Source organism: Squalius cephalus (assembly GCF_949319135.1).
Source record: "Squalius cephalus genome assembly, chromosome: 9".
NCBI lineage: Eukaryota > Metazoa > Chordata > Actinopteri > Cypriniformes > Leuciscidae > Squalius > Squalius cephalus.
The window spans coordinates 17,742,814-17,760,838 of record NC_137130.1 but is presented as its reverse complement, the minus strand read 5'-3'; the positions used below and the strand labels follow the sequence as shown (position 1 = coordinate 17,760,838).

At 37.3% G+C, this 18,025-nt stretch overlaps 1 protein-coding gene and 1 long non-coding RNA gene across 6 annotated transcripts in view; one reads left to right on the top strand and one right to left on the bottom strand.

Moving 5' to 3' along the window:
• LOC307164719 (uncharacterized protein) overlaps positions 1 to 18,025 on the top strand; it is a 244,794-nt gene that overhangs the window by 27,533 nt on the left and 199,236 nt on the right. The window contains exons 1-3 of one of the 4 annotated variants that reach the window (XR_013822324.1): positions 13,730 to 13,824; positions 14,684 to 14,755; positions 15,973 to 16,040. The exons of 1 other annotated variant lie outside the window; for it this stretch is intronic. The gene's annotated coding sequence lies outside the window, so the exon portion shown is untranslated. Of the gene's footprint in view, positions 1 to 13,729; positions 13,825 to 14,683; positions 14,756 to 15,972; positions 16,072 to 18,025 lie in introns of those variants that run through there. 2 more of the 4 variants (XR_013822325.1, XR_013822323.1) reach the window with 2 other exon arrangements.
• On the bottom strand, positions 3,151 to 13,195 carry LOC307164655. Of its 2 annotated transcripts, none has more exons than XR_013822313.1 (4): positions 13,158 to 13,195; positions 8,361 to 8,687; positions 6,299 to 6,335; positions 3,151 to 3,295 (listed from the first exon to the last, which is right to left on the bottom strand). It is a non-coding gene; the product is annotated as an uncharacterized lncRNA (long non-coding RNA). The 2 variants fall into 2 exon arrangements; XR_013822314.1 differs by lacking the exon at positions 13,158 to 13,195 and adding an exon at positions 12,898 to 12,933.

Genomic DNA, 18,025 nt, shown 5'->3' with positions numbered 1-18,025 from the left:
TAAGACATCTCGTCTCGTTCTGTGTGTATATTCATGTTTAGTGTGTGTATTTACTGTCCCACTTGCATAAATAAATATTCAAACATCACCGATTTGGTCGAATACGAGAATTCTGTTTGGTTTTGTAATTGCACATTATACACCGCAAAGAATGCAGTCGTATTCCAGGGAGCTTGATGAACTTTGACCCCTTACTGCAGTTCTCAGGCATGAAACATAATGAACATGATGACACAACCTCTTAAGCAAAAGATTGATCATGTTTGACAGTGTAAAAGTGTTGATTTTACAGTAACGGTGCAGAAAATAAAGTTGTACTTTTTTTGACAGGCCAGTGCAGCACTCCTGAAACTCCACTAATCCACTACTGCAAGTTTAATAAAAATGAATTAATGACTCTCGTGTTTCTGTCACCTCCATCGTTTCTTTCATCTCTCCGTTTTCTTTGATGTAATTTCCTCTGTTTCTCATCCTCCTCTACAGCCTTATGTCTGATTCTCTCTCAAGAGGCGTTCACTTTGACAGCGATTTGAAGTGACAAAATGACTGGTAGTCATTTATTTTTAAAGAGACCATTGATGATGTGATGTGGGTGTGTCTTAGTGATGTGATGTGAACTTTATGCTAATGAGCAGTGACGCAATGTTCTTTTCTGATACTTAAGTCAACTGGAGGATTTTAAGGAGTTCAAAGACGAGGTGGAACAGGTGGTCATTTTGCTAACATATCCCACAAGGATATATTGAAATTATTTACCAAAATCAAAGACATTTCAGTTGAATTTGATTTGTAGATTGATAATCTATTTGCTTGAGGCATATGATGATTATACACTACCATTTGAAAGTTTGGAGGCAGTATTTTTTTCTGTTTTAATCTATTTTAAAGTGTAATTTGTTCCTGTGATGGCAAAGCTGAATCTTCCAGTCTTCAGTGTCACATGAACCTTCAGAAATTATTCTAAAATGCTGATGCTCAAGGAACACTAAAACACATGCTGCTTAACTTTTTGTTTTGTTTTTTTGGTAAAATTATAATTTTCATCCATTTAATGTGTCCTTACTAAATAAAAGTAAAAAAAAAAAAAAAAAAAAATTACTGGCCCCACTTTTGGACAGTAGTGTAGTTTAAACAAAACACTATCAGCTCCAGAATTGTACTTTTCAATGACAAGAAAACAAATTTGTTGTCAAAATAAATTTGACATTATATTTCTACAGATAAAAACTACAATTAGCAAGAACCAGCTAGTTATGCAGTTTAGACCCTCTGTGCCTGTTGTAGCTTTAAAGCTACAGTTTGAATTTGTTCCACTAGTGGCACCAAACAGAATAGCTCTAATAATAGTTGAAAGTTTGTCATATTCATAGTGTTTATGCATTGTGAATATCTTACTTTTAGTTGTCCCTGCACAGTGAGATAGGAGAGAGTATTTTTTACATCCTGAAATGAAACTACTTTAAATAACACCATTATAACACCTCAACACAGGTGAGAGTGTGAGCAGAGAGGAAGAAATTCAGCTTTCAGGTGTAGGAGTTAATTTTAGCAGTGCAGTGTGATGTTTTTCCCAGTGTCATGTGAAGGCTTTTCACATTCGTCGCCGGCTCCCATGAGCACCTGGGTTAGATGACAATCTTTATTTATCTGTCTTGCAGGAAGTGTGTTTTCCTACAGGAGAGAAGTGTGTGTGATGGACAGGTGATTATTTGAGGGGCAGCTTGTGTCAGCATCTCGATTGTCAACGCCAAATATTTACGTCTGTGGCGGACAGTCTCCTCTCCAACCGTCTCCATTGTAGCTTAGGGTCAAAGGGTCAAATGTTGTGGGAGTGTTGCCCATAATCCTCCCACCCACTCACTCATATTCTCTATTTTGTGCACTGTTTCTCTCTTTCAGTTTCCCTCTCATTTGTTTGTGTCAGTGTACATGTAGTTCTCGCACTTCCAAGTAATGAGATCCGTATAGGCGTTTGACTCATGTTACAAATATTAAACACGCAAACAGTCTCACACCCGTCTTGTTATGATCATAATCCTGATGCACACCCGTATGGACACACTGGTTCTTCCTCTCTCGCTGGGAAAGGAAAGGTGTGGTCCCTTATTTCTAAATAAGACCAATGGACACTCTATATATAGGTGCTGTTTTGGTAAACACAGGAAGTTGAGTCATGCCAGTCAGGCCTGTGTGTGTGTGTGTGTGTGTGTGTGTGTGTGTGTGTGTGTGTGTGTGTGTGTTCGTCCATAGAGACCTTCACTCCTCAAACCACAAACTGATAAAGCTAAAGATAAAATACAAAAAAGTGAAGTCAACACAAAGAAAGTCCTCGGAGTGTTTTTGTAGAGTGTTAAAGACATGGGATGACATGTGAGAATGTTAAAGGCCCTTTTTGGGCTGACCTTTGACTTGCCCAGGAAAAAGTACATGTACTCGCTTTCATAATATAGCATGTTTTGTGGAAATTAATAAGTAAAGTAAACTGATGTATTGAGAGGATCAACCCTTACTTAAAATATAAACTAAAATATTATAAAATAATTTGAATCTATTTTTTATTAGTTTTAGTAACTAGTCATTTTATTATTTAGAATTAAAACACTTGCATATCAGTCTTTAAAGTGGGGGAACTATCACTAATGACGAAGCTAAATGTGGCATTAATTACAATATGTTTGTGTGATGTTTTGAATTTTAAAGTTGTTAAATGTTTGATCCTGTTCAGTAATTGTTGTTAAGAAATGATACAAAAAATCGATATCTGATAATTTGCAGTTTAGACCTGTTTTTTATTCAGAGGAAAAAAAAAATCACAAACTATTTAATATAGGTATCAGTATTGGTATCGACGATAGCTACATTGGCCTTGTTATTACTTGGTTTTTGATTAAAAAGAAAATCAGTATCACCCATTCCTGTAGAGCATGTTTTGAGGAAATGAATCCATATGTAAATGAAGCAACAGTGATGCATCACTCTGTTAAACGAGTCTGTTTATCTCCAGACAGGTCTGAACAAGTCACCTCAGTGGAGGCGCACAGGTGCTGCTGCCCTCTAGTCTAGTTTGATGAAAATGAGGAGAAAAAAAAGGGCAGATTCTATTTTTACCGTTTTACTTCTCTAAACAAATGTGAGAGAGTGATAGAGCTGCTGTACATATGTGACAGAAATAGAGATGGAGATAGAACAAAAGCTGGACAGCTCATAAAGGCCTGCCACTTGTTTATTTTCCCTCATTGTGTGTGGACAGTCATCTTTTCTGTTTGATTGATGCTCAAGCACAAACAGACAGTGCCTGGAAGAGAAACAGAGAGAGAACAATCATTTATAGCATGCTACAGAGTGTCTGCACCAAGTCTCATAGTTAGTTTTAAGCTGCATGTGTTTGATTCAATAAAAAGTACCAGCTCCTAAAATGTAATTGTTTTGTAATCCGACTACACTGCTTGGTTTCATGTTGTAGAATCAGTTGCAGTGTTGCCATGCCATTGTAGGGATGCACGATACATCGACCACATATCGATATCGGCCGATAAATGATCATTTTTGATGTTATCGATCCGATAAGAAAATTAGGCCGATATATCAAAGCCTATAGATAAGATTATTTACTTCAGTTGAGAGATGCGCACTGTTCGCCATGATGGTTTTGAATGATTGGAATCACTTCGAAAAAGAAGATACAGTTAAGTGCAACATGTGCAGCACAAATCTGTCATATAAGCTTCATAACATTATAATGAAAACACGACTAAAAGAATGTCGTGGATTCTTGTTCGCCAGCGTTTCAGGGCGATGAGTGCGTTGTGGCGGAAAGAGCGCGTCTATGTAGTTCATGACAAGCACAGTCAAGTTCACTTGAGTATTCGCAGCATTTTGTGCCATTGTAAGTTGTAATATGTTTATTTTGTGTGTGTATCTATATCTGATTAATCTCAAATAGAATGCGTTTGGTTAAGTTAATGAACGATGCAGTAAAGCGCTTCCGGTGATCAACTTTAACGTGCGCAGCTCAAACAGCAATTCACATTTATACCTATAATTGGGACTGTCATATACATGCCATTATAATGAGAACACTATTGTAATAAAACGTTGTGAATTCTCTGGGTTTAGTTGCCGTTTCAGCGCGTTGTTGTGGAAATAGCGCCTCTAGAACATGCAGGGATTACACGTTCTGACCAGCACAGTTAAGTTTGCTTGTGCAGCATTCACATCATTTTGTCCTAATATTAAGTTTATGTAATATAAATATCTGATTAATCTCACATAGGATGCGTTTCGTTGAGTTAAACTTCCCACTAGAAAAGTTCTTCAGTTTCCCGGTGCTCATTCTCTTCAGGTTTGGCGCGCGCGATCAGACAGCAGTGCAAAACATTAAAAGCTATAATTGGGATTGCATATACAGATCATTATTTTTGTAATAAAATGTTCAATTAGTTCACAGTGCATTAACTAATGTTAACAGATACAACTTTGGATCTTAAAAAATGTCTTAGAAAATGTTGAGCTTAACATTAACTAAGATTAATAAATGCTGTAGAAGTATTGTTCATTAATTGTTGGTTCATGTTAACTAATGCTATCAAAATGAAACCTTATTATAAAGTGTTACCATTTAATAAAGAAAGTTGGCCATAGGAGTGTAAAATTAATTTTAAAAGTTAAGGACTCTTACACTGGTTCAAACTAGGCTACTGTATTTGATTTATGTTGAAGTGTTTGGGCCATGTATTTTAATGGTGAACCTTTTGTTTTTGTATTCAGGCTATTAAAGTATATAAAAATTTGAATTCAGATTTATCGGCCAATATATTGGTTATCGACTTTCAAATGTAAAGAATTATCGGTTATCAGTATCGGCATCAGCATCCCTAAAGTATTGCAGGAAACTCTATTTTAGTGAGGTGTTTCATCTGCATTGTACAATAACCAATGGAACGCAATGTTGTTTGCAACCCTACTAACAATGGATCACATTGAGACATAGCCAGCTTTTATCTTGTCATGCCTAGTTAGGACCTTTTAAGGCAAGTCAGTTCACTCGCTGCCGGTCATTGTGGTAACGTGGTGACAAGCTGCTTTTTTTCTGCTTACTTGAATGAGGTTCTATACATGTTATATTATTATATATAACGTGTTGTCAGTTTATCCCCTTTGTGTCATGTTCAGAGCATTTGGTCATCCTGCCATATATTCAGTGCAAATGTCAATTTTTTTACTTGTTTCACACTCAATGTGAGACACATGCACACATGAATACATATATATGTTCCCTCACTTTCCTCATTCCACCTGCCATTGCAGCCCTCGATATTTTGACAGAGAGAGATTGGATGGTTTGAAGTGATGTAAAGGAAAACTGACAGAAGAATGGATGAGTGGAAAGTGTAAGAGAGAGATAGCTGATATGTTACTATATATATCTGTGCAGACCCAGAGAGAAAAGGACACAAAGACATACATGCACATAAACCTCAGAGCTGAATGGAAGACAGACATGTGACAGTTGAATGAAGCTAAAGAGAAAGAATGATAAAAGGAGGAAGAGAGGGAGGTGAAAGAGAAAGAATGTTCCGCTCATACTCTGATGGTGATTTATGGGTGCTTCTGCCTTCAGGCGAAATAGTTTGAAAATTATTAAATGGCAGCAATTAAAGTCATAAAAATTGAGGAAAGAAAAGTGGTGGTGGAGATGAACTTGACGTCTGTCTGGTCTACAAAATTTAATAGTGTCTGTCTTTGTTTGTTTTCTTTCCCTCTGTTTCATTTCATCTCGCATTTTTAGTTTTATAGACTTTTACTTTGATTACAAAAGTATATGTCTGTTCTCTCATATTCAGTCGTAGCTTCTGAAAAGGCGGATAGTGGCTCTTTTGTGCTGCTTTATTAGCAGACTGTGATCGCTTTGGGCATTTTGGCATCTGTGAAAATGTTGTGGGATTTGTTCAATCAGTTTAATGCAAGTCAGAGTTTTGACTCCTCCAATAAAAGGCCAGTAAAATGCTGAAATACAATGGATATTGATTGAAGTCCTGGATATATAGACTTTGAAATCATGTGCACACACACACACACACACACACACACACACACACACACACACACACACACACACACACACACACACACACACAATCTGAGAGATCACAGCATAGATTAGAGAATGTTGCTGGTTGTTCTCAGTAATGATGATAACCAGTCACTGCTCATCACACCTGATGTGGGTCAGGCCCTATTTATACCTGATATTAAGGTTCACCTAAAAATTTAAATGGTGTGCTTCTCATTTACTCACCCAAATGTTATTCCAAGGCTGTGTGACTTTTGTTCTTCTGTGGAACACAAAAAGAGATGTTTTAAATAATGTTCACTATGCTCTTTTCCATACAGTGAAAGTGAAGGGGACCAAAAACATCATAAAAGTACCATTAAAATAGTTAATGCAAAGTGTGTGCCTTATTCCAATTCTTCTTAAGCCATATGATAGCTTTCTCATGAGAAAATTAATTTGCAGGGTTGATTTCCTATGAATTCATATGATTTGATTGGTATAAAACGTAGGACTTTGAATGTCTGCCTCTTAAACCTAACTCTCATTCAGGTGTAAGCAGATCATACAAAAACATACAAATGACATTATACAAATTCATACGAGCTGTCCACCAATTCGCCAAAAAAAACATAACTTGTTATGAATATCCTGGAGAGTATGTTGTGAGGAGCAGACCAAAAATCCTCCATAGCTACCAAACCTCATGAAACTTGAATGAGTTATTCATGCTAGTTGAATTTGTAGTAAGAATAACATTTAGCATCTTATGCCCTGTATGTAAACTAGGGCTGGTCCGAATACCATTTTTTGAGCTTCGAAGCTTCGGTAGTAATGAACATCGAATATTCGAAGCTTCGGAGAGAGGGGACTGAACATATTCTTCTTTCTAATAAAGGCAGTATTCTCTGTGTCTGTCTGTCCGTTTGCATTTTGATTATTTCGAGAACCGTTCATCCAATCGACTTCACAAGGGAGTGCAGTGTCACATTTGGTGCAATATAGACTCGCGAGACGAGACGCGTTCAGAATTAATAAACTTTTAATAAACTACAGAACAACGCGAGCGGGAAGCGGCGCACCTCACACGAAATTTAAATAAAGAAAAATGAAATTTAAATAAAGAAAAAAATTTATTTAAATAAAGAAAAACGAAATTAAGTTAAATTAAAAACGAGATTAATTTAGATTGATAATAACGGCTAAAAAGCTTAATACATTTTGTTTCTATTATTCTATTTTCCACAATGTCAAAGCAACGCAGCTTAACCCAAAATACAAGCTCAGGCATGCACTTCTGTCCATACAAACTCCGCTGTTCTGCACTCTAGCCAGAGAATACTCCCGTTGCAGGAACACTTTAGTGGGCCAAGAAGAAGCAATATATATTTATTAAGTAGGCCTATAATGAGGTTGGGTTCCTTCAACTGTCCATCCTATTAAAAATGGCTAGGCTATATAAGATAATTGTAAAAAAGAGTATTGTATTTCGTCAGATTTTATAGTGTTTTTAAGCGCGAATAAGAACCGTTTCGAGGGGGATGCCAGGTGTGCTGAAAAAAACAAAACGAATATTCGAATGTCAAATTTTCAAATCGAATACCAACCCACCGAACGAATATTCGAATATTCGGGTCCAGCCCTAATGTAAACCTGTGTAGGCTATATGATGACAGAGTTACATTTTTGGGTGATTTTATCCCTTTAACATCTGCCTTAGGGTGATCAGATCACAAGTGGTCAGCGGAGACCGAATGATTTATGCTCTGTTCATGCCAAATGCATGTCAGTCTGTGTTGAAAAATCAGACTATTGCTCTCAAATGTACTGTTGATATCGCCTCAAATGTGACATTTCAAGCTTTTTTATGTTTTGTTTTTAAAGAGGAAGCACATATCAGGCAAACTGGAGATATTCCAGAGATAGTCTTGTGTATATGGAGTTTTTCTAAGAGTTTGATTGGACGGTTGTTTTCGTTTAGAGCCGTGCACAGCTGGAAAAGTTTAAAACTCATGTCTTGGTGGAATTATTACATGTTTCACAAGTAATTCGATGTTGACCAGGATGCATCAGGACAGATTAGAGTTTCTACTTGGCCAATGTGATTTATTTTCGACTACATAAAAAAGTGAACGTGGTATAAGTGATCTGTTTACACCTGCTGCCCACTTTTGATCAGATCACTTGGGATGGATGTCAATAATAGATGTAAACAAGGCCTAAGTGGAGTGAGAGAGAAACTGAGGTTTTTGCATCTGACAGATGTTTTCATATGCCCTGATCCCTAATCCAATCTTCTCTTTAGTACCTCTTCCTCACGAATCTTTGTCTCGGCTCATCTCGCAGAATCGCATCCACACATGGCCGATCCCCATCATTATCCTATCACATCCATCCACCGCCCTCTGTGTCAGTGGCAATACAATCAGAGCCATATGGTAGCCACATTTGCTAGACCCCGCACTTCCTGATCGCTTCCTTTCGGGAGGCGGCGCTGGGCAGACATGCGGGAAGATGTAATCAGACGTTTGGCAGAATCTGCAGCAATCAGGCACGCCATCAGACGCTTTTTGGTCTTCGGCCACCGGGGCTTAAGGGTATCTGTGGGGTGTGTGTGCGGGTAACATCAAAGTTCCTGGATAAGAGAAAGAGTTGGAGAGAGAGGAGATTACATGGATTAGGACGGAGGGGGAAAGAGTAATGTAATTAAACACTTGTCGAGATTTTATTCCACCCCGTAGACATGTGAGAGACTCTGTAGGGGCTGATATGCTGATTATAACTCACAGTCTCACACTGCTCCAAATTTGTTGACAATACTGTGTGTTGGGCATTTGCCCTGGGAGCGACTCTTAATGCAGTCATATTAGAAAGAAAGATGGAGTATTATAGGAGCATAAATGTGGCGAGACAATGAAATTGCATTCCTTCTGAGTTGCGCACACACTTTCCATCTTTCAGCACCCTCTGTAATGTTAATGGCTGCCCGTCTGTTGGACGCTACCTTTGTGTTCCAGCTCAAGCGAGGATATGATGTCATCAGGGCTTTTGTGTGTCTAATCCAGTGCAAACATTGGATGTCTAGAGTGCTGATGTATGTGTGTACATGGTACAGAACCTCAGGTATGCACATTTCTCACATACAGTGCCGCTCATTGATCAGCTCCAAAGAGCCATATTATAGATTTTGTGTGTTTGCAAGGCATCTCTGTATTGAAAGTTGTCTTATTATTTACTGTATCTTCTCCTCCTTAAAATACAGATTGCATTCAAATATTATTTGGCAGATTTGACTAATTTTATTTATAGGTGGATCTCAGACCCTGGGCTGGGTAAAAATATCTAGTACCATTCAAAAATTTGTGGTCGGTAAGATTTTAGTTTAGTTAAATATTTTTATTTTTTTTCCTGATTGTTCTTTGTTTGAACAATCTCAATATTGATCCTTAAAACCCCACGATCAGTCTTTTACATATTTGTACAACAATTCCCATCCTGCAGCTGCCACTGCATTCTGATGAACTAACTTAGTCAGTCGCATAATTTGGACCCTATTGTTAATATATTTTTTAATTAATGTGAGTTTGCAGTCTGTATTGAGTATTATGCTAAACAATTTCTGTAACCCCATTTACAAACAATAGACTCATATGAGCCAGTACTTTATAGTGAATCAAAAGCCTACAAATGCAACCAGTGTACCGTAAGTCTAATTGTTGAATTGAATGAGTCTTTTGAGTCAGAATTTACAGTATGTGCACTATTGAGTGAGCTTGAGCTGTGAACTTGACCTAACCACTCAACACAAACTCTCTTCTGCATGTGTACCTGGAGGACACATTATTCTACACATTCACACCACTAGCTCTCTTCTCAATCCTTTCATGCTGTTGTATCCTTATCTGCTGTTATTTCATGCCCGCAGTGTTGCCTCAGGTGAGACAGGCCTCAGGTAAAAGACAGTAAGCATCTTGAGTCCACATCCACACAGTAAATTATGTGCCAAAGATGCCTGAAAGAGATACATACCATCCCATTTAGATGTTTTCCTGGTAGGAAAAGAAGTTTATTTCTGGTAGTACAATACTTCCTCTAAATTGCAATGTACGGCTTAATTAAGCATAATTTAATTGCGGCACAATATTTTTAATGGACAGTGCTTTTAATCACGCCATGGCCTCTTCACAAAGCTTTAAAACACTCTGTCGATTGATGGCCTACTGTCATTTTCTTTTAATGGACATCCTGTTCTTAATGCTGCTGTCGCTTCCACGTTAACATGTGCACTCTCGTTTTACAGCCTCGAACAAGTTATTGGCCTGCTTGATGTTTGGTTTTCTTGCTTATCCAATCGGTTGTGTGGTAAATATTAGAATGACACTGCCAATGTTGTTACAATGGAAAAATGTGTTTGGCTTTAAATGAAACATGTTTGTTCATGTTTTAATGTGTTTACAGCTCACAATCAATTCCTGTTTGATGAAAAGTGCACAAACTTGCAGACAAAATACACCCATAATTGGAGCGTTTCATATTTACAGAGCCTTTTTTCTTTTATGAGCATAAATTGCCTTTGTGATACATAAACACGTCTGCGAACATAAACACTGATAGTATAAATGACTTGGCTGCCATTGCAAATGACAAAGCAGTGCAAACAGACTGTTATTGTCTACAATAAAAATAATCACTACATACTTTGCCTCGACAATAAAATGCATCTTTGTTTCCAAATAGACCATTTTTGTGGCACTACTGAAGCAGTGGTAGTATGTTTGGCGAGAGCGTCCCCTGTAAAAACTGTAACTGCTAAAAATAATGAATTAATAAATAATGCATGAAGAGTAAACAGTGATCCACCTGAGGCTTGTTGTTTAAATGTAAATTCTGAGTTGCGAGAGGCGTGGTGGGTTCAATTACCTTTTAAATCCACCCACTTTAATCATTGTAATGTCTTGTTTGATTTACCGTATTGTTTGGAGGCTGTTTGGGAAAGTTTTGGAACAGATGGCTGCATTAACACGCAAGACGGATCTAAGATTAACGTTGAAACTTGTTGCACCTAGACAGATTTTCTTATCATCATTCCATTCCATTTAACTCTCTCAATGCACTCGCTTGTCAATGCTGATGCTGGTTTAAAATTCTCTCAAATAAATCTTTCAAATTCTTCCTTGTTCTGTAATTGTTTCTTTTAATTGGCAATTGGAGCAAACACAAATATGTATTTAAAAAATCTGACAACAAGCTGAAAACTGTTGCCTACTTTGTCATAGACAATTGATGTTGATCATAATGGAAGTTGCGCAGTTTTACGTCACTCTGACTGTGTGTGGTGTAAACACAATGTCATTTTAGGTTAATTTCAATTGACAAACAATGTCAACTTGACAACCTAGACATCAGTGGTCAATGTTGTATGTCTTTAGGGTGTTTTACGATGGCTTCAGTTGTGGTTCATCTAATCATTCTTAGAATGTATTACTGTTCGAGTCTTTCATTGTTTACGCAAGTGTTACATAAAGTGAAGAATTGTGATGGTAGACTAACTTATCCTTCATTGGTTAGAAATAATCTTATCTTTTGATTTGCACCCAATAAATCCCACATGAAAAAGAAAACAATAATTTGTAAACAATTTACCTAGATCACCATAAAAGCTAGGAAAATGCTAACTTAAATGTCACATTTAGTATGATTTAATACATTTTCAATTTTAACCACTTTTCACTAACACAAAGATATGAATAAAATTAATTGGATTTAATTTTTGGACTGTGCTGCAGGTATTTCCCAGAGTGTTACGTAGTACTTAAATAGGATGTGGTGTTATTTTGAACCTTTGCCGTTGTTGGAAAGCACTTGGTATTCGCTGTTGGCAAATGCCCCGGCAGCCAAAACAATTACGAATTACCACTCTAAAAGTGCCATAATTATATATACATATATATATATCAAATTTTTTTATAGATACCTGAGGCAAAATTCAGATGCAAAACGGTTGCACCATCAAAGATAAAGTGCAATCAAACTAGAATGTGGCAAGACAAAACATGGATACCACGGCTTTCTCCTCAGACTCTTGTAGACTGTTAACACGCCTTTGAGGCTCAAAACACATTGGGTGGAGTCACTCTACATAAGTTGGAATACTGTCATTTTCAGTAGCACCTCAATGCAGTACACAAGATCCGAGGGGAGGAGTCGGATCTTATATAAGGGGTGGAGATTGGTAGGTTTAGGGGTGGAGATGGGTAGGTTTAGGGGTGGGTTTAGGGATCAGGGGGTGGAGATTGGTAGGTTTAGGTATGTAAGGTGGGAGGAGTTGGATTTTATCCGACTCCTCCCCCCGGATTTTATGCTCTGCAGTGAGGACCATCTCGTCATTTTGGCACTTGTTGCAGTACCACCAGCAGCCCACAGGTTGTACCAATTACATAGTGTAGTGGTTCTCAACTGGTTTAGCCATGGGACACATTTTCCCATGGATGTTAAGCGCCAACCCAAATTGTTTGATTTTGAACCAAGCAAATCTTTTTTTATTTCATAAATAACGGTTAACACACACACAAATGTAACATCCCACTTTACTTAACATATAGATAAATTGTAAGACTATCGCTATACTCATTACAATGATGAATAATAAACCGTCCCAGAGTAGTTAGTGCAATAAAGTTAGTAATTTGGTATGAGACACCAAAGTCATAAAAAATATAGAATTGGTGGTATTTTAGGTTAAGATTATGGAATCAGGTTACAGTTGCCATGGGTAAATGCACAATACTAACATGAATGCTAATAAAACATATGGACACTGATCCTGATGGATAGAATGAACATACCTGCATGCAAATCCTTCCCAGCTAACAAACGACGTAGGCTACCACTTGCGTAATTTTGAGCTGCTTTTAATTTGAGCGCCGTGTTTTTAGAACTTTGTGTCATGCACGAGACGCTGCAAAGGATGAGAGTGAAATGGTCAAACACATCTGACAAGTATGTTTACATAAAAAAAAAAAAGGAATTTTAGTGAAGTTGAATGGAAAAATGCGTTCTATCGAACAGTCTTTGCAGAAGAGTCAACATAGTTCAACCTTCTCACCTGGCTGAGAAACAGCTTTAGCATCTTCACCCCCCATGTATAAATATCTTTTATGTTCCACGGAAGAAATAAAGAAAGAATGTCAGGTTTGGAACGACATGAGGGTGAGTAAATGATCACAGAGTTTTATCATTTGTGGGTAAACTAAAACAGAACAGATTAAGTCACGGTATCAAAATTCCAGTAGTCGGTACCGATACCATTAAAATTTTACGGTTCTCTGTACCAATTTCGGTACCACAGCAAAAACTATTTTTCTATTTTATTTAACTATTTGAAAAAAATATAAAATTCAATTCAATAACTTTATTTATGGTAATCATAAGTAAATAATACATAAGCATTAAAGGCTACATGCTGTTTAAACGTAAATATTGCTTATAAAAAAAATCTAATGGAGACGTATCTAAATCTACTGTACAGTAGCCTAATTATTTCTGTCAATTTCTTCACGTTAAACCGAACTTTTATTTTGACAGGTTGCCGTGAAGACCTTGTGTGTGTATGAAATGCCGATAGTTTTTTCTCAAATTAAACGGTAAAGTCCTCATGAAGTGACTCTGAGACTGAGAGTGGCTCTGGAGATGAATTTCATCATGTCCTCATATCGTGAGGTAGCAGAGACTGAAAACAGCGCGAGCGTCACTCGTGCTTCAGTGTGTGTGAGGTAAATGAAACCGCGCGTCTGCACCATTCATTCACACAGAGACAAGCAGAACATGCAGGGTTAATATTTAAATAGTCTTTTTGCAGTTTAATATACACAGACACTATATCGTGGTATATATCGGCTACAGACAGTGCTCTAAGTAAAAAAGTTAGTCTGGAGCCCCGCGCTTAGATAAAAACACAGAAGCGACTTAAAGCAGCTGCTGCCTATTAGTGGCCGAATATACCCGGTACTACAGAAATGCTGGTATCATCACATTTTCAGTACCGACTTGGTTCCGAAGTACCGGTACTTTGACAACACTAGTACAGATCTTAAAAAGTTACATGCAAAAGGGGAGAGTTTGGTAGAGGGTTTTTGATAATTGCTTCAGTTTTTATGGCTGCAAAGCTGTATGTGCAATATTGTGCCACAAAAAAATAGCAATTATACCATTTTGTCACAGCTGCTCATCTGCAAAATTAGCTTGTTCCTGTAAATCCATGCTATTTTCATTGCAGCTGAGCTACAGTAACTGAAAAATGTAGTTAAGTTAGAAGTGTCTTTTAGTACTTCCCCAAACTGCTGCATTTATTCTGCTTCCTTGATATTATAAGAGAGTAGTCCCTGGAGTCATTGGAAAGCAGAGAGACAGAGGGAGAAAAAAAAAAACTTGACAGAAAACACTGACATCATTACAGCATGCACAAAATTTGAAAGCTATAAGGAGCTTGTCAAAAATAATCTGATAACATGAAAACAATTTCAGAGCTGAGAAACGGAATCAACATTGTTTGTGACCCTCTAACGGGTTTCAACAAGAAATAATGTTAAATGGTTCAACAAGAAATAATGTTAAATGCTTCAGCCCGAACAGATGAACAGAATGGCCTGCAGTGACAACACAATGAGGAGATAAACAGTTCCTGGGGTACCATCACTGAGAGATGTAGGTTTGGTGTAGTATCCGGTGTGTGTGATGCATACTCCATGATGTTACAAATTTCTGTCTGCACCGTGAAGATTAAATGAAGCCTCTTAAGTGTATATCCCACTGTTATTGTATCAAATTTCTGAAAAATTCCCAGCAAGCATTTCACACGGTCCACTGAGTGACAGCATAAAGTACTGCGGGGGGAATACCTGCTGTAAGGCAATACTCTACCACGACCGCTTGACTGCTTTTACACTGTGTGTCACAGGACAAGATTGAAAATGCATTGAAATGAAATGGAATACTGGTATATTGCGTACTGCACAGTATACTACCTAGTATTTTTTACATGTATTATGTAAAAATAATATGCAACGGTAACCATAGTATGCATGTTAATTCAGCAGTTGTCCTCAGGTTATCATTTAGGAAATACTTTACTTTAGTTTTTTTTTTTAGTTTTTTTTTGCATGGGGAGGCTAGCAGCAATACATCAGGTACATTTGACACATCAGGTACATTTGACACATCAGTTCCTTCAAATGGAAACTGTGAATGGTTCTGTGTAGTTTGTAAACATATACAAAAGGTAAAAACGTGTTCCCAAGAGCATCAGCAAACCTATAAAATTAATAATTTGAATTTTTTTGTGCTATTTTAATTTGGTTATTAATGCTTATATCATTTCTTGTTAGAACAGGTAATATAAATGTATTTACAACTAAGTAAAAATTAAGAATCATAAAAATATCAATGGGACCACATGGCTCATTAGTACAATTATTTTAAGTGGTGACAAATGTCTCCATTTCAAATCTCTGAGAAATGTTGTCTTTTTAATAGACAGAAAAAAAATGTATGTCAATACTATTAAAAACTATGCAATTTTGTGAAAAAGTCAAGAAAAAGATTGTACAGGTTTTACTACTACTGGTTCATTAGTCAGATTGAAATGGATGTTTTCGCACATTGCATTTCAGTATACAGTGTTCCTCAGAGTGTGCTTTGTTGTATACTGCACATTTTAGCATATATATATATATATATATATATATATATATATATATGTATATGTATATGTAATATTTATTTATTTATTTATTTTTTCTATACATGCAGAAAAATTGCATACAAGGCATACATACTGCGTACATAAGAAATAGTACGAATAGTTTTGTGAAATGCTTTTCCTAAGATAGCTACTGTCTTTCTCTCCCACATGGTTCCTCAAGTATATGACCTCCCAGCGCAACTGAAGAACTTCTCAGCTTGAAGGACGCGGGCAGAAACCGAGAGCCAGGTAATCTCGGTTTTCCTCCGTGACAGCTCAGGTGAGACACAGAGCCACTCTTGTCTCTGATCTCCTGAAGAGCGGAGCATGCAGTGCTTTTTCTCTAATGCACACACCTTCATGTCCGCAGTATCAAAGCTTCTGAGAGCGAATGAGCTTTGAATTATCTTTTCCTGTGCCCTAGGAAACTACTGTTTATGCAGCTGTGTCAAAGGCACAATCAGGGCTGGGTTGAGTTTTAAGCCTTAAGCCTTAGATTTAAGATTTAAGCTTTTCCTCTAGGGCCGCCTTGACTGTGACACTGGCAGTTGAATGGTCGTGTACCAACAGGGCCTGAAGGTAAATATTGAATGGTTGTCATTGTTGGGTTGGGTTGGCGGATGGTGCATTTGGCGGACAGCCCAGAAGCGTATTGAAACCGAGTCCCGTATGAGAGAGACTGATCACTTAATCAGAGTATAAAGCTGAAATGGTAGAAAACACAGCATGGAAAGGTTGAGAGGTGAGACAGAGGAATCTAATTCCATTTCCCACTGTCTCATAATGACTTGAGTTTATTAGGTGAAGAAACATTGGACTGGTTTATTCATGAGACTGAAGCTCAGCTAAAGCATTTGGATTTAGTTTGATCATCGTGCCTTTTGTTATACCTGAATGCAAGTGAGAGATATGGCTCTGGAATTTGTTATTTGTAACATTTTGTTGATGGGTTGTTTTCACTCATAGAAAGCAGCAACGGTAATCTTCTCTTCAGCACACATGATAATTCAGATGTGCGCTCTGATCTGTCTTGTTTTCCATGACTCAATTAGTATTATGTCAAAAATAGCATCTTGGGGACTACATTTATTTTTCCAAACCTGTATGACATATTTTCTTATGGAACACATACGAAGATAGTTTGAAGAATACAGGTAACCAAACAGTTTTGGTTTCCATTGACATCAATTGTATGGACAAAAAAAATAAAAAAAATGTTTGAGTGAGCTAGAACTTTAATGTTGTTTAAATTATTTGTTTTGACAAATAATTTCATTTTTTCCATAAATACCAGACAAGACATTTTCCACTACAGACCTGATTTCCAGATAAATACATTACATAGAAACAGAGAAAGATCTTGAAAAATCTTGGGCCCTATTTTAACGATCTGAAACGCAAGTTTCAAGTGCGAAACGCAAGTAGCTTTGTGGGCAGGTGTTGGGCGCTGTTGCTATTATACCGGCGGGATAAATGACTCTTGCGCCCGACGCAAATCTAAAATGGGTTGGTCTGAAGTAGCTTCATTATTCATAGGTGTGGTTTGGGCGTAACGTGAAATAAACCAATCAGAGCGACATCTCACATTCCCTTTAAGAGCAGGCGCGCTTGTACTATAGCGGAGTCCTATTATAACGGCGGATTTGCCAGGCGCGCGCCAGGAGCGGTTCACAGCCGAGGAGACCGACATTCTCGTCAGGGCCGTTAAAGACAGAGAAGTGACATTGGGAGAAAACCACCCAAATTAGCTTCGGTTAAACAGGCATATGATAATTTGGGTAAATGTGTAAGCTAGATTTATGCCTATTTTTTTACATCTTCATGGACACAACAATGATTTTCCTTGTGTGTTAATATGAATGAATAAATGAATGAAATCTTTATTTCGAACTATTAAAAAATAAATTAAACCAAAGACAGCAACACATGAAATATCCATCAATAAAAATAAAACAAAAACAAGAAAAACAAAACAATTTTTTTTTTAGCATAATAATCACACTGTTCGAAAATGGATAGGTAGAAGCCCTAGGCTTATCAAGACCTACAATACCTAATATTTTTCCTTGTAATAATGTATGATTTGCAAAAATGAAAACTGCTGCTTCTGTGTAGATGAGAGAATCAAAGTGCATGCGCGTTGTGCACACGCTACATTGATTATGGCCAAGCATGCGCCCTTAAAATAGCATATGAATAACATGCGCAACACGCCACTGACTTTAGACTAGGTT